The sequence below is a fragment of the Macaca nemestrina genome, unplaced genomic scaffold, assembly GCF_043159975.1.
Source record: "Macaca nemestrina isolate mMacNem1 unplaced genomic scaffold, mMacNem.hap1 Scaffold_63, whole genome shotgun sequence".
NCBI lineage: Eukaryota > Metazoa > Chordata > Mammalia > Primates > Cercopithecidae > Macaca > Macaca nemestrina.
The window spans coordinates 333,851-355,658 of NW_027257795.1; the positions used below are offsets into that span (position 1 = coordinate 333,851).

General features: G+C 47.3%; 1 long non-coding RNA gene across 1 annotated transcript in view; it reads right to left on the reverse strand.

Moving 5' to 3' along the window:
* LOC139361574 (uncharacterized) overlaps nt 1-17,135 on the reverse strand; it is a 158,136-nt gene extending 141,001 nt beyond the window's left edge. The window contains exon 1 of the long non-coding RNA XR_011619129.1: nt 16,572-17,135. This is a non-coding gene — a long non-coding RNA (uncharacterized lncRNA). The remainder of the gene's footprint in view (nt 1-16,571) is intronic.
* Between the last annotated feature and the right edge of the window lie 4,673 nt (nt 17,136-21,808).

A 21,808-nucleotide genomic window follows, 5' to 3' on the forward strand; every position in this document is an offset into this window, starting at 1 on the left:
CAACTCACAAATACACGCACAACACACTCATACAACACACAACACTCAAACGTACAATAAGCGCAACTCAACACAATATGCACATACAACACACATACAACCCATGCAACTCACATACAACACAACACACTCATACAACACATTCATACAACACACACTATACAGATTCTAAGTATGAAATAGAAAACAGCACACGCACAGTTTCTAAATTTGATGAAAACTTTTTTCAAGAAAGTCGTCCAACATCCAAACTGGTACCATGTCCTCATTTTCAGTTGCTGTTCAGATTCAAGCATTTTTATCATCTACTCTATGAATTATAATAATACAGCATAAACCCATTTTTCATTTTACACCCACTTTAGTGTGGGGTACTCCAAAACAGGGGCCAGGAGCCTCAGAGTCGTCCCTCGGAACAAAACACAACCGACACTCAGAGGCCAGGAAGAGAACTCGGGTGGTGACACACACTCTCTCATCTGCAGAGCTCTGCTTCAAATACTTTACACGTAACCAGGCTGGAACGGGTTGGTGAGGGTACAGACATGGCAAACTGAGAAGAAACTGGCAGGTGGAGAAAGATCAATCAAAATCCAAGGAAAAATGCTGAACATTTTCCACAAATAGTTCACACAACAGATGATACTCAGGCTACTGAAAGTTTATTGAGAGGGGTCTTGCTCCAAAGAAAAAGTTCTCTCCCAAAGTTATCAAAGATTCACAGCAGGCACCTGCCCCCAACACACCATCTTCCGAGGGCCTAGGAGTCAAAAAGAAGGTAAGACAGTAGTAAGGGTACAGGGAGAGGAGAGCGGGAGGGGACCGAGAACTCGGAACCAAGAGATGGGCGGACACTGAATGCCTGACTCCAAGGTTATCACCTCAGAAAACAAGTCTGTTTAAGTCCGTAGTAACAGTGTTAGTACTTTCACTGAACCTGCACTCAACACTGGAGAACCTCCCTGTGTTATAAAGACGATCTGAAAAATAACATTAATTCACAATGTAGAGTGATGATTCAGCCACAGAAAATAAAACTGACATAATCCACTACAAGTCACACTATGTCTTTCTTTAAGACTGGTTTATGATGCAGAAAAGAGGCAGTTTGAGATCTAAAATACTTAAACTGGCAAACACCTTGTTTCCCTGAATTCTCACAACCGTGGCACCAGCTAGAGTAAGACAGAGTGGTTTTCAGAGCTTCCAGAACAGCAGAACAGATCAATCATAAATATGCAAAAGTGATCTGAAAACAGAATTAATTAATATTCCACGTTTTGGCTTAAACTAGTCATGTGATTTCCAATAAGTGGGAAACATTCACACCAATTTTTATAAGAAAGTTCAATGTGAACACATAGTACAGAACATTGCCTTTGTTTTGGAATTTATTTATTTAATATGACAATTTCATTTGTATTTAGTTATTCTTGATGTTGAATGCTCATCTTTATTAATGATGAGCTACCCATTTTCTGACTGAGGAAACAGAAAGTTGTCACTGCCTAACAGCAATACTCAAAACAGCCTGTATGAAAGGAAAAGGTATATCTGTGTGCACACAGATGCATACACATGCATACACGTACCTATACATGTACACACGCGTGTACATATGTGCATACACATACACACATACACGTGTGTGCATGAGCACACATGCATGCACACATATACACATACATGCATACACACGCATATGCACATACACGTACACTCATATACACACGTACACATGCACACACATACATGCATATACACGTGCACATGGACACGTGGACACGCACATACACACGCATACACACATGCACACACATGCATGCGTACATGCATACGTAAGTATCATCTCAGGTACGTGGATTCAAGATTCTGATGCAAACAAGAATAATTACAAAACAAGGTAGGGTGTCAACAAGTGAGAATTGAGATGAAAGTTCTGATATGTTCCAGAGACAATACGGGAGGTCGTCACATCACATAAATATCTTACCCATTTTAAACGTGACAATTCCTGCCAACATCGGCCTGGATTAAGATGATTTCATTGACATAAGGAACAGAAAATATAGTATTTATTCTAATGAGATTCTGTAATCATTACATTATTTTCACAATTATAAGTAATCACTAAATAACTTCCTCCCAAGGGTCTAAAAATAAAAATAAGATAACAAAAGAAAGTCACAGTCCTGACAGCTTTATCATGCAAATCACAACTGTGAAAATCAAGCATGTTTTTGAGACTATGCCCTCCTCAAATATCCTTCATGGAATTTTGTACCAGTAATGGCTGGTAATTAATTGTTATACCAGCTGGAAAGTATATCATTGGGGGTACGTGAAGTAAACATGTAAAGAGTAATGAACACACACACTTGAACCCAGGCCTCATTTCACAACTGTTTCCTACTTTCGATTTGCTTAGTTTACCTCATGAGGTACCTCGAGGAGAGAAAGCAGAGCTGGGATCTGCCCCGAGGCTGCTTCGGGAAGAGCTGGGTGGGTACCAAGACCCTCAGACCGAGGGCTGAGCTGCGTGGCTATGACCCCATCACTGCAGCTCCCCAAGCGTGTGTCCCTGTGTGTCACGCAAACCCCTGCCACACAGGTGACACACGCCACACGCCTGACACAGGCTCAGCACACAGGGAGCGATCAGTAAGTGGTGACTAGAGAGAAGTGACGGCCTTCAGCGTGGATGGAGAAAACAGGCCACAGACTCACAGAGGAAACGCCACAGATCCACAGACGGAGAAAACACCACAGACGCACGGACGGAGGAAACACCACAGACGCATGGAGGGAAGAAAAGTGCCACAGACGCACGGAGGGAGGAAAAGTGCCACAGACGCAGGGACGAAAGAAACGCCACTGACGCACGGATGGAAGAAACGCCACAGACGCATGGACGGAGAAAACGTGCCACAGAGGCACACACGGAGAAAACAGTCCACAGATGCACGAACAGAGGAAACGCCACAGACGCACGGACGGAGGAAACAGGGCAGAGACGCCCATACACCAGTGTGGAACGTCGGACAGGAACGTCCCGGCCATGCACTGTCCACTCCCCCTAGAGACTTCCCACCCCAGAGCACTCAGGATGGCTGTGGAGCTCCTGCCACGCACCCCAGAGGCGAAGCTGGGGAGCCAGAGATGAGCAGGTTCACGTCCATCAAATGCAGCTGCAATCCCTGTAATAACTGGAGGTCACTATTAAACAGAAGGGCACTTCACTTGGAATAAAAGCACTCTGCATAAAAGAACTAAAGATTGGCTGGAGACAGCTTAGAAACCGTCACCATTATTCTTGTTAGTGACAGCGAAGCTTCAAGAGTGGTCACTTTTCCTGTAGAAATCCCACAGAGGTGATTCCTGGAACTCATTTAGAATATTTCTTTCCCAGAAACCACACAACCAAGAACTTAATAGTGCCGTCTCTTGACCAGAAAGATTCAGATTTCTGATGAAACTAAACCCTGTCCAGCCTCCTGATTCTAGAAGATGCTGTACAGAAAAGCTAACTCAAAGGGGTCTCATTTCTTTTGTCATCCACGACACATAAAAAAATTTTTTAAATATACAAAAAATGTAGGAATTGTACAGTGAATACCCATGTGTCTACCCCCTGGATCACAGACTAGATTTAAATGTAAAGTTCTAAAGGTTCCCAGCTAAGGAAATGTGCAGTGTAAGCCTCTACCTGGTTAGAACCAAGGGGAATGGAATGAGCTTTCCCCAGCCTTGCTGCTCAGCTGGGAGGGGCTGCCACAGCTCAGCCACCCCACCCCAGAGCACCCAGGATGGCTGTGGAGTTCCTGCCACCCACCCCAGACGTGAGGCTGGATCCCCATTCGCGGTGTTAAGAATGAGCCAGCCTTTAGAGGCCATGTGGTCTATACTTGAATAGAAAATGTTCCAGGAAACTAAAGATTCCAATGCGTGCACTGAATTCCTAACCATTTGAAACCCAGGCTCCTCATCTATACACGAAGAACAACGCTCTCTCCTGGGAAACCATTTCAGAAGGACGAAAAAGGATCCACATGAGAGCAGCTGAAAACTACAAGGCATCATGCAATTATAAGCCTTTTTCTATATCTTTGTTTCAAGGAATGTCAGCATTCTAAATATTGCAGTTCATCCCACATCACCTTTCAGGAGCAAATCATAACGATCAAAACTATCAGCAGAATCACTACCAGCTCAGTCGCCATGTGCTTCTTCTTCCTGCATGACAATTCCTGCAGAACGATGGGACCATCCAAGAATGGCTCCCTGCCATCATGTGCCCATTCTCCTTCCCCAGGGGGCTATTCCTGTACTCACGGGGCATGGGAAACCTGTATAACGCCACCAGAAAGTCCTTGTTTGACTTACACACTTCCCAGAAGGGCTGATTTTATCCAGAATCCTAACTGTGTCAAACACTAAACCTAAGAAATCATCAAGAAACCAAGGAAATGCAAGGCCATGTCCTGCCCCGGGTGCATGGCTACTAGGGGAGAAATAGAAAATGAGACATGAAAGGAAACTTTTAAGATATTCAGACCATCACTGGATGATTCCAGGAACCCATTACGGATCATTGCTGTTCCTAATAACAGGAAAGAAATTCTAAAATCCCAACAGGCATGGTGAGTCCCTCACTTGCATGAAGTCAAAATAATAATCCATCACTCTCTTCAAAAGGACAAAAGAAAAACTCTACTTCCTCTTCATATTAATTTGTGTACAAGCGACTTAAGTGAGAAAATCTTAATGTCTGGACTGTGATATCAATAGCAAAATAATCCCAAGATTCCCAATTAAAAGATAGAGACGGCCTGAATGAATTTAAAACAAGAAAAACCGACTATATGCTGCCTACAAAAAACTCAGTTCAGCTGCAAAGACACACATAGACTAAATGTGAAGGGATGGAAAAACACATTCCACATTAATGGAAATCAAAAGTAAGCAAGAGTAGCCATATTTATTTCAGATCAATCACAATTTAAGTCAAAAACTGTAAAAAGGAGACAAAAAGGTAATTATATAATAAAGAGATCAAAATAGCAAAAGGATATAACAATTACGAGTATATGTGCACCCAACAACAAAGCACTCAGATATATAAAGCAAATATTAGTAGATCTAAATAGAGAGAGAGGTCGGGCGCGGTGCCTCATGCCCATAATCCCAGCATTTTGGGAGGGATGTGGAGGCAGGTGGATCACCTGAGGTCAGGAGTTTAAGACCAGCCTGGCCAATATGGTGAAACCCTGTCTCTACTAATACAAAAAATTAGCCCAGCATGGTGGCACATGCCTGTAATCCCAGCTACTTGGGAGGCTGAGGCAGGAGAATCACTTGAACTCAGGAGGTGGAGGTTGCAATGAGTTGAGATTGCACCTCTGCCCTCCAGCCTAGGCAACAAGAGCAAAACTCTGTCTCAAATAAATTTATATATACATATATATGTATAGAGAGAGACAGGGAGACACCAACACAACAATAGTAGGAGCTTCAAAATCCCACTGTCAGTACTGGAGGTCATCTAGACAAAAAATAACAACAAAACATCAAATTTAAAGTCCAGTGTAGACCAAATGGACCTAACAGACATTTACAGAACATTTCATCCAACAGATACAAAACGCACATTCTTCTCAGCACATGGAACATTCTCTAGAATCCACCACATGCTAGGCTACAAAAGAATTCTCAATACATTTTTTTCTAAAATTGAAATAGCATCTAGGATATTCTCAGACTCTAACAGAATAAAGCTATAAATCAACAACAAGGAACAGACACTTCTCAAAAGAAGACATTTATGCAGCCAATAGAGACATGAAAAAATGCTCATAATATAGAATGAGACCACCACTTCTCCTGTTGTCTTTCCCAGCTTTTCCCCGTCTCCCCTTTTCCCTAGTTTATAAGACAGGAGAAGGGGGAGAAAACAAAAAGTTAGAAAGAAACAGAAGTAAGATAAATAGCCAGACGACCTTGGCACCACCACCTGGCCCTGGTGGTTAAAATAATAATAATAATATTAACCCCTGACCAAAACTACTAGTGTTATCTGTAAATTCCAGACATTGTTTGAGAAAGCAGTGTAAAACGTTTTGTTCTGTTAGCTGATACGTGTTGCCTCCCATCATGTTTTGTCTGAGGCTAGTCCTGCTACAATAATCACTCGCCATCAGAGAAATGCAAATCAAAACCACAATGAGATACCATCTCACACCAGTTAGAATGGTGATCATTAAAAAGTCAGGAAACAACAGGTGCTGGAGAGGATGTGGAGAAATAGGAACACTTTTACACTGTTGGTGGGACGGTAAACTAGTTCAACCATTGTGGAAGACAGTGTGGTCATTCCTCAAGGATCTAGTACTAGAAATACCATTTGACCCAGCCATCCCAATACTGGGTGTATACCCAAAGGATTATAAATCATGCTGCTATAAAGACACATGCACACGTATGTTTATTGCGGCACTATTCACAACAGCAAAGACTTGGAACTAACCCAAATGTCCATCAATGACAGACTGGATTAAGAAAATGTGGCACATATACACCATGGTATACTATGCAGCCATAAAAAAGGATGAGTTCATGTCCTTTGTAGGGACATGGATGGAGCTGGAAACCATCATTCTCAGCAAACTATCGCAAGGACAGAAAACTAAACACCGCATGTTCTCACTCATAGGTGGGAAATGAACAGTGAGATCACTTGGACACAGGAAAGGAAACATCACACACTGGGGCCTGTTGTGGGGAGGGGGGAGGAGGGAGGGGGGAGGGATAGCATTAGGAGATATACCTAATGTAAATGATGAGTTAATGGGTGCAGCATACCAACTTGGCACGTGAATACATATGTAATAAACCCGCACATTGTGAACATGTACCCTAGAACACAAAGTTTAATTTTAAAAAAAATCAACAACAAGGAGAACTTTCAAAACTGTATAAATACATAGAAATTAAACAATATGCCCTTGAATAGCCGATGGGTCAATGAAGAAATTAAGAAGGAAATTTAAAAATTTCTTGAAATAAATGAAAACAGAAACACAACATATCAAAGTTTATGGTATACAGCAAAAGCAGTATTAAGAGGAAAGTTTATAACAATAAACTCCTACATTTAAAAAACAGATTTAAAATAAACAACCTAACAACGAACTGCAATGAGCTAGAAGAGCAAGAACAAATCAAATCCAAAAGTGGTAGAAGAAAAGAAATAACAAAGATCAAAGAGGAACTAAATAAACTTGAAACTAACAAATATAAAAATGAAGAAAAAAATGTTGGTTTTTTGAAAAGATAAATAAAATAGACAAACCATTAGCTACACTAAGCAAACAAAAAGAAATCCGAAAGAAATAAAATTAGAAACAGAAAAGGAGAATGACAGTTGATACCACAGAAATACAAGGGATCATTACAGACTATTTTGAACAGCTATATGTCAACAGATTGGAAAACCTAGAAGAAATGGATAAATTCCCGGACACGTACAACCTACCAAGATGGAACCAAGAAGAAACGGAAATCCTAAAACAGACCAATAATGAGTAACATGTATGACTAAGTAATAATAAAAAGTCTCCCAACAAAGAAAAGCCCAGAACTAGGTGACTTCGCAGCTGAATTCTACACATTTTTGTTTCAATTCTTCTCAAACTATTCCAAAAGTATTGAAGAGGAGGGAATCCTGCCAAGTTCATTCTTCAAGACCAGCATTACCCTGATACCAAAATAAGACAAGGACACAATAAAAAGAGAAAACTATAGGTCAATATCCCTGATGAACACAGATGCAAAAATCCTCAACAAAATACTAACAAACTGAATCCAACAGCAAATCAAAAAGATTATACACCATGATCAAGTGGGATTTATCCCACGATGCAAGGATTGCTCATCAAACACAAATCAATAATCATGCTACATCACATCAACAGAATTAAGGACAAAACCCATAATATCATTTCGATAGATACAGAAAAAGCATTTGATAAAATTCAACGCTGCTTCATGATAGAAAGTCTCAACAAAAGAGGCACTGAAGGAAAAATACCTCAACACAATAAAGGCCATATGTGACAAACCCACAGCTAACATAATGGGGAATGGGGAAACACTAAGAGCTTTTTCTCTGAGATCTGTAACAAGACAAGGACGCCCACTTGTGCCACTCCTATTCAACACAGCACTGAACGTCCTAGTCAAGAGCAGTCAGGCAAGAGAAAGAAATCAAGGGCACCCAAAGTGGAAAGGAGGCACTCTAATTGTCTGTTTTCAGACAATGTGCTCTTATATATTTAAAAAAAAAAAAGACTCCAGCAAAAATCTCTTTGAACTGATAAACAAATTCAGTAAAGTTACAGAATACAAAATCAACATATAAAAATCAGTAGCATTTCTATAGACCAACAATGAGCCAGTGAAAAAAGAAATCAAGAAAGCAATCCCATTTAACTACAAAAATATAAAATAAAAATAAAAATACCTCAGAAGAAATCTAACCAAGAAGGTTAAAGATCTCTATGAGGAAAACGATATTCTACACTCGGAAGGTAGAATAGTGGCTTCTAGAGACAGGAAAGGGCGGCGGGAAGGCAGAAAGGGAGAGGTTGTCTAATGGATACAAAATTACATCTAGATAGTAAAAATAAGGGTTAGTGTGCTATAGCCTTGTAGGGTGACTATAGTTTACAATTTATTGTATATTTTCAAGCAGCTAGAAGAGAGGATTTTAAATATTCCCAGCATTAAGAAATGACAAATGTTTGAGATGATGGACATGCTAATTACCCTGAGTTGCTAATTACACACGAAAAACATGTATTGAAATATCATACTGTATCCCATGGATATGTACTATAATGTGTCCATTAAAAATAATAATTGTTAAAAACCCAAGGGTCATTTCTCATGTGTCCTATGTCAGTGTTGTGGTCCATTGGTGGAGACCTAGCCATTTGCAAGTAAGACTATAGTCACTTGAGCTGAAAGCAAATGAATCGTCACAAAAATTACCACTGGCACCAAGTCTTCTTTCCAGAATTTCCTGCCCACAGCACTGCCACAGTCACTGTGGGCAGGAAAGACACACTAGCACCCAAGTTTCAACCCCAGTACAGTTGATGCTTTTATTTCTCTGGTTTGGAATAGGTGTGTGTTCATAATTTACGTTTACTCCAACTGTCCCCTTGCTTAAATAGCTTCTTAAGGATAACTTCCTCTTACTAAATCCCAACAGCTTCTGAGCATCCGTTATATTCTCCAAAGTAAATAAAAAGAGAAAACGTGTTGAAAGCCTGATAATGTTCACTTAAGAATCCAGCATGATGTACAGCTTGAAATGGCTACTCCACCTTGTTCCTTTACATGACTTTTAAAGTAGCCCCAGTTATTATACATAATTGAAGTCATAATTTCTGCAATACCATTAGGTCCACGAACGGTGGGGCCAGGGGACTTCAAAGTCTGTCTCCGATTTTTTTTTTTAAAAAAAGGAAAGCTCATGAGAGTAGGTAATGAAAATAAATATTCACACAACTCGGAACAGGGGATGGTGAAACATAAAACTCCAGCCTGGCACAGGTGTCCAGCCAGTGAGGGTGGGGACACAGACTCATACGGTCCCCACAATCCCTCAAAAATGCCACAGACAGGTGGGTGGCCTGAGACAGAGCCAGGCTCCGAATTCCGGGAGCTGTCTGGCTCATGTGCACCTCACGTGGTCCACAGTGCACGAGGATGCCCAACGTCACCAGTCCCGGTGCAGAACACAAGAATGCCCCATGGCATGAGCCCCCGCTGCACAGCATAGCCCGAAGGTGCCAGCTCAGACTCCTACACACGCTGGTCACCAAGGCACTGCCCTCCAGGAAGGAGGACCCCAGAGGTCGTGGCAGGGTGAGGTTCTGCTCTTCATCATCCGCGAGCAGAGGGGAAAGTCCCAGCAGACATTTGGGGAGCCTCTACACGTGGTTCTGGGACTCTGAGTGGAGGTTCAAAGATGTCCCCAGGTACGCCAGACTCAAACCTAAAAAAGACCCATTCTTCCAGATATGCCCAGACTGGAACCTATATAGGCCATCCTTCCTAGCTTTTCTCTGGAAAAGCAGGCTTAAAAGAGTATCGACTAAAAGGGGCCACCAGGAAGACAGAAGTCCTATCTTTAAAAAAAGATTTTTTTTTTTTTTTTAAAAAGAGGCACTGAGGCTCTGACCCATCTGAGCACAGAGTACATGCTCGGCAGCCTCTGTCAGAGCAGAGCAAGTACACACATGCTCTCCATGCCCTGTGCTCCCAGCACCCGTGCTCCCCGCACCCATGCTTCACACGCCCGTGCTCCCCACACCCGTTCTCCCCGCACTGTGCTCCCTGCGCCCATGCTCCCTACACCTATCTGTGCTCCCCATGCCTATGCTCCCTGCAGCCGTGCTCCCCGCACTGTGCTCCCTGCGCCCATGTCTGCTCCTCGAGCTCTCTTCCACTGGTTTCCTCTGTACATCCCTCTTGATAGTCACTGTCACCTCGAATCACCTGGCTAAATGGAGGTAAAGAAAAAGTCTAGAGTAGCACATTGGAGGACAGAGTGGAAGTGGCTATTTACCAAGCAGGGCTATGAGATGAGCGCATCTGATCCCCATTAATCCTGACGGTCAGTTGATTAGCCCTGTTCAACAGCTGGGGACACTGAGGTGTGGAAGGACGGGCTTGCTTACCCCAGACGATGCTGACAGTGTGGGCCCAGCCCAGTCCCACAGCCACCAGGAGGAGGCTCCTCACTGGGCAGGCGCGGAGGTGCAGCCCAGAGAACGCTTGGGACCCCGGCACAGACTCCTCAGGAAGGAAACAGAAAGGTCCACAGAGACTCAAGCAGCACAGAAGAAGGTCACCCACAAGTTAAAAATAGATGTTTGTGCTTTACCGTCCCAGAGTGCTAAAAATCCAACCCACTCACACGCACAGCCTGACGTGAGCCTGGCCTCCTGCAGCACTGGGCTAAGCGAGAGACGTACCTGCCTCTCTCCCGACAATAGCAGACTTGGCAGCTATTCTTCAATGTACTTGACACGCTTCCGTGAGGGATTAAGCGACACTCTGTCGACACTGGCTAAGTTTAGTCCTGACACAGCCAACCATCTAGATCTGCAGTGAACAAACAACTTACTTTGGATGATTCTGCCACTAACAAAGACCCTGAATCTCCCACCAAAACTTAGTGACACGACTTACCTTTCTGTTTTCATTTCAGGTACACTGGCCCACATGATCTAATTTACCTGCTGATAATGCCTTGGAAAGACCACCAGGGGGCCCCACACCATTCTCAGCTTTAGAGGGATGTGAATTTCCCTTTGATGAGAAAGGTGATGGGGAAATAAAACAAGGATCCAAAACAGATGCCTGTGTGTTTCCTGGGAGTGATAAAGTCAGGAACTGCCTCTGTGTGTCAGGCGAGGGAGTAACAGAGACAATGGCACCAACTCCTGAGACAGAGGACCTGATGCATGGTGCAGCCACCGCCTGTGGCCAAGGAAATTCCAGGGAATGTAGACCCCAGTTGTATGGTACAGCCACCATGTGCGACCACAGAAATTCCAGGAATGCAGACCCTCAGTCACATGGTACAGCCACTATCTGCAGCCACAGAAATTCCAGAGAACGCAGACCCTCAGACACATGGTACAGCCACTATCTATGGCCATGGAAATTCCAAGGAATGCAGACCCTCAGTCACATGGTACAGCCACCATATATGGCCACGGAAATTCCGAGGAATGCATACCCCAGTCGCATGGTGCAGCCACAGCCTGCAGCCACAGAAATTCTGGAGAACGCAGACCCCAGTCGCATGGTACAGCCACTACCTATGGCCATGGAAATTCCAGAGAACAGAGACCCTCATTCCCATGGTACAGCCACCACCTATGGCCACGGAAATTCAGGGGAACGCAGACCCTCAGTCACATGGTACAGCTACCACCTGTGGTCACAGAAATCCTGGGGAACACAGACTCCAGTCGCATGGTGCAGCTACCACCTGTGGTCACAGAAATCCTGGGGAACACAGACTCCAGTCGCATGGTGCAGCCACCACCTGCAGTCACGGAAATTCCAGGGAATGCAGACCCCAGTCACATGGTACAGCCACCATCTATGGCCACGGAAATTCCAGGGAACATAGACACCAGTCGCATGGTGCGGCCACCACCTGTGGCCATGGAAATTCTGGGGAATGCAGGCCCCAGTCTCTAAAGTATGAACTTCACTGCAGTGAATGTGGAAGAGTTTCTCTCTGTGCAGAGCTCAGTATCCAGAAGGGGAGATGGCCCCAGGAATGCCTTCCTCCTCTTCAGAGCTCAGGGCCTAGGGCTGACACCCTTGGGAGGGGTCCTTGTTCAGCAATTGTGCCTGTGGAGGGTCCCCCAACACTCACCGTGCACCTCCTAGGAGCAGAGGCTACAACAGGGAGCCAGAGACCAAGCTCTGCTCAGACAACAGTGAGCTGATGGCCTTCCACTCTAAGTTCAACAGGGACCCAGGGACCAAGCTCTGCTCAGACAACAGTGAGTTGATGGCCTTCCACTCTAAGTTCAACAGGGACCCAGGGACCAAGCTCTGCTCAGACAATAGTGAGCAGATGGCCTTCCACTCTAAGTTCAACAGGGACCCAGGGACAAAGTTCTGCTGAGACAACAGTGAACTGATGGCCTTCCACTCTAAGTTCCAACTGCATGGAATGTGTATTCCATGAATGCTTGTTAAATGAATGATTCATATAAGGTCATCTGTGCTGACCTTTGCTGGTCTGCTGACTGTGAGCTTCAGAGCATAGGCCTCATTCCTGGAGCAGCCAGCTCTTCCCAGAGCGACGGCCGCTGCAGGGCAAAGCCCAGAGCTTGTCCTGCAGCAACACACTCAGGACCCTGCGCTGGGCACGCTGGGGGCCTCTCCAGCAGAAGATCCCCAGCCCTGACCTTGCAATACCAGTGAACCCCAGGGGAGTCCCAAGTGCTCAAAATCATGTAAATGTCCATTGTGATTTAACATATCAATTTTAGAAGAAAGGGCATATTGCCACCTCCCTCCTCAAACTAGGGACTATAAATCGATCCATCACCCTAACTGAGACTCTGCCTTAAATTCTGCTAAAACTACCATCCAAACACTCAAATTTACATTAGCGTTAAGGGAAAAAAAAAAAAACTAAAACAAACACCTGTAAGAAACGGTCAAGTAACCTGTGATACATCAACCCAAAGATTAAACATGAAAACAATGAAGTAGCAAGATATTAAAAGAATATAAACTCTATGTACATCATGGCCCAAGGTTCTAAAATTACACAGAGACAAAGACTGGAATGGAAGGGGGATATGTTTACAGATACATTTTTTATTTTTTAATTTTTAATATTACTTCTCTAATGTATGATTTGACTAACCAGATAATTCAGCAAAAAATAAAAAAAATAATTATGCCTATAGATAAATATGTAAAGAATCCTTTTCTTTGATGCCAATGGAATTAGTTTGGGTCTGACCCACAGTCTTCAATCTTTTAATTAAGACACAAAAATCATCTTTCAAGCTGTTAGGAAAAAAAGAAGAAAAAGATTGAAAACCAGGAGCCCAGAAGAAAAGGACTCGCTATGTATCACAGCGTCTCTCCACGCCTCTCCACCCCGGACAGTGCTCCCTCTTTCCCCATTTTCATACCTACTGCACAAAACACTTAGTAAAGAACTATCTCAATTCTTGAGTCACACAGCACAAAGGGCCAGTGTCGCTGCCAAACATACCCTGCAGCCCCAAAACGAAGAGGCAACTGGTTCCTTCCTTCCTCAGTGAAGGAAGAATGAGAGGCTGCTGGTTGTCATTTTAAATCTCACACCTCAATGTCTTAGCACTTTCCTGCTTTGTTGGTTTCCAGGGCTTATTAAAATTAACCACCACCCCCCCCCCCGCGGATATTGAAGAAAGAAAGCAGGACGGTTGTGCAGGCTTCCAAGAGGCAGAGCCCTGCTTCCGCGGCCACCTCTGTCTTTCTACCCACAGCAGCCGGGTTTACCAATTAGTCTCCCTTAAAGAGCAGTTTATGCTCATCGTGAACAAATGGATGCAATTGCTTCTTTTGAGATGCAGCAAGTTTTGGGCCCTCAGCAAAAAGAAGAAAGAAAGAAAGAAAGAAAGAAAGAAAGAAAGAAAGAAAGAAAGAAAGAAAGAAAGAAAGAAAGAAAGAAAGAAAGAAAGAAAGAAAGAAAGAAAGAAAGAAAGAAAGAAAGAAAGAAAGAAAGAAAGAAAGAAAGAAAGAAAGAAAGAAAGAAAGAAAGAAAGAAAGAAAGAAAGAAAGAAAGAAAGAAAGAAAGAAAGAAAGAAAGAAGAGAAAGAAAGAAAGAAAGAAAGAAAGAAAGAAAAAGAAAAGAAAAGAAAGAAAGAAAGAAAGAAAGAAAGAAAGAAAGAAAGAAAGAAAGAAAGAAAGAAAGAAAGAAAGAAAGAAAGAGAAAGAAAGAAAGAAAGAAAGAAAAAACAGGGCACTGGCACAACAGTCATAACCTCTGCTTTGCACACACAGAAGGAAAGTTAAAGCCCTGGAGGCGGAGGCATTCGGAAAGGGAAGGTGGAAGTAGGAAGGACGCCCACGGGATAGAGTGGTCAGAAACAGACCACCTCACCAAAGGGCGCCTTAGACGTTCCAGAGGACAAAATGCCCCTCTTTCCAGGCTAAACACCCATTTGCCAAACTCAGCCAGTGACGGCAAGCAGGAGTTTGCTTTTTTTTTAAGGCGTCTGAGTAACGATGACAAGAGCAAGAAATGAGCTTAATAATGGGACTGACAGGGCCCTGGGCTGGTGACTCTGCTGATGTGCACAGCATCAAAACCCAGGTTCCTCAGTGCGCTCCCTCTGCAGTTCAGGACAGCACTACAACTCACCCCATCAATCACTGCTTAAAAAATCAGTTCTAAAAAAAGACGACCCATTTGAAAGCAGCCGGAGGAGGAAGACAGAGAGTGTCTCACAGAATCCAACCGCTTGTAGCCTCGGAACCATAACAAGAATATGAAACTAGCGGGTCCAGTGTGAGGCAGAACAGAGACGCCGTCACGGCTCTCAGGAGGCTGAGCAGGAAGCGCATGGCTCAGGCCCTGCAACGCCCTAAGGGCGCCTGGAGCAGCCCACAGGCCTGTGTCCTTCGTGTGGGTTCACCTTCCTAGTTTCCTGGGTAAATTCAATGTACAGCATTTATTCGCCAAGAAAAGAACATTCAAATCAAACTACTGTCATAACTCTGAAGGGCTCTTAACACTCCAGTCCACACGTTCAAAAGCCCACAAATATCAGTGCTGCCACTGTGTAGGTAACAATGTTTTGGATGCATCATGCACGTAACCAGTAACGATGTTTTCATGTTTTCCGTAGCCATCTCATTCAGGATACTAAAATGATCTGTGACGACTTGATACTTAGTTATCTGTGATTTTCAGATAGATTTAACAAGGCTACCTGGCCAAGAAGGCCTCACCCTCCTGAACCTGGGCACCGGTGCCCCTACGTGCACCCGGGGCCTGGGGAGCGCAGTCTCCACCACCTCTCGCTCTTCAATGTTAAATGTCCTCCCGGAGCGCCTGCGTCGTGGGCCCAGGCTCGGCCCCTCCTGGAGAGCCCTTTCCACATTACAGGACAGGGGAAGCCCAGAGCCCGCGCTGCGGCGCCGCTGACGTCCTGGAGTCCCCGCTTCCTGGTCCTTCCCGTCCGCGGAGGCTGGCGGGGAGGGCCTGGGACCCATTTTAGTTTTCGGTTTTGTCACGAGCCGGAAGGCGACAGCACATGCGAGCGCAGGAAACCCTTTTTTAAAATCTTCCAACGGAAACGCGAGGGGCTGCCGGACTGCCTCGGAGACGCTAGGCGGGAACCCAGAGCACCCCTGCCGTTTCCCGCATTGCAGCAGCCGGGACCCCGCCCACGCCGCGGGGGGCCCGAGGCGACAGGAGGCCCGCCGGGATCCGGCCGTTTCTTCCTCGACAAGCTGGGGGGTGGCGTGGGGCGGAGTTGGGGGGCGGGGGCAACTTAAGAAGTGATCGCGCTGTACCCAGGATTCGGAGGGGAAGCCCGGCCCCATCCTACAGCTCAGAGGCAGAACGACCCCGGAAGGTGCTCCAGGCGACCCCCTCTACCAGGCTCAATTTAAAACATAAACCGGAGAGGGTGGAAAGCTCACTATTTTCCGAATGGCGGTTCCTATCGCCATGTTCCTTCCTCCTCCGCCCCACCCGGCAAGGACCCCGGGGCTGCCTTGCCGGCTCCCGCCGCCCCGCAGGTACCCCTGCCGCTCCCGGGCACGGGCTTCTCCCCAGTTCTTCCCATCGCTTCCCCGCTCTTCTCCCCAGTTCTTCCCATCGCTTCCCCACCTTTCCCCGGGTCCTCCCATCGCTTCCCCCTCTTCTGCCCGGTTCCCCCATCCCCTTTGCCCTGTTCTCCCCTTCTCCCTCTTCTCCCCTTCTCCGTCCGTCCCTCCCTCGCCGCCCGGAGGGGGGCGCGCACCTTGAGCATGTCCCCCGCTGGTCAGCACGCCGATGGCCTTGCCGGCCCCGGAGAGGTGCTCCAGGAACTTCCGCAAGGAGCCCTTGGGGGCCCGGGAGTCGTCCGCGTCCAAGGCGAGGAGGCCGAGGGCAGCCGCTAGTCCGGGTGCGCAGCAGGCAATGGATACCCTGCCGGCGCGCGCCCGACTCGGAAAAGCTGCCCCGCCCGCGCCCCCGCCCGGCCCTAGCGTCAAAGGGTCTTGACGGGCGGGGCCCAAGCGCACAGGAGGGGCTGCGGGGGTGGGGCGCGGCTAGGGGCAGGGGCAGGGAAAGGGGCAGGGAAAGGGGCAGAGAAAGGGGCAGGGGCTGGCCGGGGCCGGGTGTGGGCAGGAGGACCTACGCAGGGGTCGTCGTAGGTGGCTGCCGCGCTAGCGGTGGGTGAGGTCGCGGAGGCGGGGGTAGCACCACAAGTGGGCGGAGTCCCTGGGGGTGGGGCCGCGTTGCCGGTGCGCTAGCCTCGCGGGTGGGTTGGAGGACTCTGGTTGGGGCCTTTAGAGATGCCCGGAGCGCCACAGGTGGGGGCAGGGGCAGCGACCGGGGAAGGGGAGACCGCAAGGGGGCGGGGTCACATCGTTCGCTGGGCGGGCCAAGGCAGGGCGGAATAGAACGCCGGGAGCATCTCCCGGGGCGGGGGGGGGGGGGGGGCAAGGGAGACCGTGAGTGGGCGCGAACGCCGGGGCCGGTGGAAACCCCGCACTTGCGGGGAGCGCCGATGGCGGGGCGGGGTGGAATTGGGGCGCGGAGACCCCACCTGGACGCGGAGGCTCGCGGCAGGCCCGGTAGATCCGGCTGTTGTCAGCGCCGAGCCCGGCCGCGCGCACAGCTTCTTGTTGGCGGCAGGATTCCTCCTGGGGCTGCGCTAGGGGCCTCTGCGCGCGGCTTCCTCGATCCCCGCCCCCACGTTTTCTCTGCAGCCTGAGGTCGGGAAGGACGCACGGAGAGTGGATCCTCCAGGTGGTGGGAAAAGCTGAGCGCGGCGAGCTTAGCTATGACGAAGCTGCGATTTCCCGGGTCCACGGGGTCTGTGGCGCTCCCGGGCCCCCAGCTCGTCCCGTGGGGAGAAGAATCCTTGGGGTGGGGGAGAGTATCGGGGCGCTACACTCAGAGACGCATGGGCGCGCGAAAGTCAGAGTGGGATAGGAGGAGGCGCAACGGGACTGACCTGGCGGGGAGGCGGGACGACCCTTCCTCCCTACGGACAGGCGCGCTGCTGTACGCTGTGCCGACCTCGGCTGACTTCACCGGCCAACTCCACGTGCTGAAATACGCACATCCAAAGGGCTGTGCCAGTTGCCCATCCACAGCTTAACAGCCTGGTGCCAGTTACCTGTGATGGGACAGGGAGCAGCCCCTACAAAAGCACGGGCTTATGGGATCCCGGTTCCTTCAGTGCTCACCCCACGAAGAAGGGCTCCCAAACGGCCCCACTCGAGGGCTTTCCGGAGGATGGTCCTGCGCAGTGGGTGTTTGTTGAACAGATAGGAAACAACAAAAGAGACTAAGAAGAGGTTTGTTCTATGAACCCGGGAAAGTGAAGCAATCGCAAAGGAGAGTCTCACCAAAGGGCAATCCTGGGGAAAAGATGGAGAGGCATGGATTTTTCTTGGATGTGTGCCTCATCCTGGGGCTCATCCCGCTGAGCATCAAATATTCATTGCAAAAGAGGAAAAAAATATATATGCTGCAGACAATGCTGGATGGTCTAATCTCTCCCTTGGCCAGAATTAACGGCGAAATTCCTAACCCCTCGTGGTCCTCAGAATCACCTGTCCTATGCACACCCCCATTAAACCACTGAAGTCCAGTTTCTGGGAGCTCAGCCAGGAAATGTGTATTTTTAAACAAACCACCTAGGTTATCCTGATGAATGCAAAGTCAGAGAGCGCTGCTCTCATGCAGTGAACCTGAGCATTATTCTATTAATTAAAAGGGAGAGGCGAATCCTGGCTGTCTTAATTAAGGTGACAGTTGAGTGGCCTTTGCCTTCTGGCGGGCAGAAGAGCAGACCGAGGCTCTAAGCACCTGCACCCACAGTTGGGCTCAGGATCTGTGCTGGAGAATAGAAGGGCTAATTTAATTATTCATGCCTTTTTAGAGCATGTTACATGTGGAGAAGGTGGGCCACACTGAATTTTATTTTAGCCAAATACCCGTTATCTCCTTATACAATTGATATTTTTCTATTGAACATTAGGGGATTGGTCATTTGTCATCAAATTGTCTGTAATACAGAAAATGATAGATACAACCTAACAGTTCAAACATGATGAGTTAAATAAATGATGGTAAAAATATGCGCTGCAATAATATTTAGTTGCTGTTACCGCTACAAAGATATGTGTCTACTGACATGGAAATATGTTCAGGACATACAAATAAGTGAAAAGGCAGGCCTAGACGCAGTGCGAGCCTGTGTGTGAGTGCGTGCGTGTGTGTGTGTGTGTGTCTGAGTCTGCATACATCTGTAAATGTTTCTGAGCATTTTATTTCCTTTCTTTTGCTTAGTATAGGCAATGCCATTTTTCTCTGCGATGAACAGGTATTGTTTAGGGAATAGAAATAGCTAATGAAAAACAATAAAATTTAGAGTGTCAAGACCCCCAAGGTTACGGATTATGTTCAAAAGTTTGTCTGTGTATAAGGGCTGGGGTCAGGGTGGTCACTGACGGTCCTCACACATCTGTTCTTATGAGTTGGGCCCATTGCTCAGTCAGTCAGGGAATTAACATATATTAATATATACCTGTAGCAAAGATGGAAAAGAATAGCTATGGCTTTTTTTTTTTTTTTTTGGAAGTCATGTATTTCAATGTTGCTACAACTAGAGTTTTTTGTTTGTTTGTTTGTTTTAACTTTGGCCTTAGCAATGAATCTTCTAATTTAAGAGGAAGATATTACATGCCGTGCTGACCGTACAGCTTCCACCCAGTAGGACCTGAGGTGTGTGCTTGTTCTTTATTGTCCCTTGACAGATTACTCCAAAGGCCCACACCAGCACACACTTATACCCCAGGAATGATTACTCCTTGGGCCAGGAGTTCAGGCAGGCTTCACTGGGCCCTCTGCCCCAGGGGCTCTCCAGGGCTGCAGCAGGTGTCTGCCTAGGGCTGCTGTGTCTTCTGAAGGCTCAGGCTCATCAGGGGAGGAGCTGCTTCCATGCTCACTTCTGTGTTGCTGGCAGGATTCTGTTGCTTGCAGGCTGTTGGACTGAAGGCCCCAGTCTCTCTGTGGCATCAGCTTCAGGTTGCCCTCTGCCCTGGGCGGGTGACTGGCTTTGCCAGAACTAGCACCTACCAAGAGCCAGGGGGAGAGTTCCAGTGGACAGAACCTCAGCTCCTCCCAATCCAATCTCAGGAGAGACCGCCATCTCTTTTGCCTGGTTCTATTCATCAGAAGTGAGCCGCTGAGTCCAGCCCTCTTCTAGGGTCTGGCTGTGAACACTAGAGACAGCGGCCAAGGGGAGCCACTTGGGAGGGTGGTGCTGCCTGGGACCTGCCTAGGACAAGGTGAAGGAGAACATGCATAGGGACAGCTGCCCTTCCCACTTCCCCTCAGTGGTGAGCGCAGGAGTTGCCGATGTGCCCTAAAGGAGTTCTGGCATCCCAGGAGGGAAGCAGCTACCAGCCATGAGGACACCATGACCCAGTGCCCCAGCATGTGGGGCTGCACATCCCAGGGCTACCTGAGCTGCAGCCTCTTCCCCTTCTCTGCTGTCTCGGCCTGTGCATGGAGTGGGCATCTCAAATCTGCAGGGGCCAAACTGAGCTCAGGCCTCTGCACCCCCCACACAACCCCCCATCGCTCAATCTTCCTTACCTCAGCTCCTGGTGACTCCATCCTCCCAGGGGCTCAGGCTGAAGCCTTGCAGTGCTCTTCCACCCTGGCATCTAAGTCCCTCAGGAAAGTCCCCATTGGCTCTTCATTGCATCTGGAGCCACTAGGGCCAGGCCACGACCTTTGACCTGGACCGGAACAGGCTCCCTCCTCATCCCCTGCTCTGCCCCAACCTCCACCCCACCTCCATGTCTCGGGTGTCCTCAGCTTCAAAGTCAGGGTGCACCTATCAGGATGTAATTCAGGCATCTTCTCTGCTGACTCGGAGTCACAGACCCCACACAAGCCACACTGGCCTGTCCTCTGGTCCCTTCAGATCCTGGTGCTGCCCAGAGGCCCATGCAGGCACCCGACAACCTCAGGCCTAGCCTGCTCTTTCCTCAACCCAGGCCCTCCTCTCCCTACCGACTCTGCCCACTTTCCACAGGTCTGTCCTGCAAGGTCTCCTGCACGGTGAGGCCTCCCCAGATCACCCTCTTAGAAATTTTGGGCTCCATGCACACTCCTGTTCCCTCCCTGCTGCTCTTAAAACATCCTCGTCAGTGTCACATATGGGGCATTTCACCTATCTGCTGGGCTTCTCGAAAGGTCCCCTGGCTGAACTGTGAATGCCGTGGATTCAGAGATCTTTCACTATTCCCTGCTGCAGTCCCAGGGCAACAGCAGAGCCCAGGACAGAGTGAACCTGTCATGGGTGCTGCTGAATGAATGAATGAAGGAGGGAGTGAGTGAGTGAGTGAAGGAGTAAATGAGTGAGTAAATGAGTGAATGGGTGAGTGAGTGAGTCAGTCAGTGAATGAGTGAGTGAGTGGATGAGGGAAGGAGAAATGAGTGAGTGAGTGGGTAAATGACTGAATGAGTGACCGTGAGTGAGTGAATGAATTGCCAAGGGAGTCAATGAGTGAATGAGTGAGTGAGTGAATGGGTGAGTGAATAAGTGAGTAAGTGAATGAATGAGCGTCTTAGTGAATGAGTGAGTGAATAAGCAAGTGAATAAGTGAGTGAATGAGTGAGTGACCGAGGGAATAAATGAGTGATGAGTGAGTGAGTGAGTGAATGAATGAGTGAGTGAGTGAATGAATGAGTGACTTAGTGAATGGGTGAGTGGGTGAATGAGTGAGTGAACAGATGAGTGGGTGAGTGAGTGAATGGGTGAGGGAAAGAGTGAGTGAATGAGTCAGTGAGCGAACAAGTGAATGAGGGAGTGAAGAATTGAGTGAGTGAATGAACAAGTGAGTGAGTGAATGAGTCAATAAATGAGTGAGTGTGTGAGTAAAGGATGAGTGAATGAGTGAGTGAAGAGGTGAATGAGTGAGTGAATGAGTGAATGATTTGAGTGAGTGAATGATTGAGTGAATGAATGAG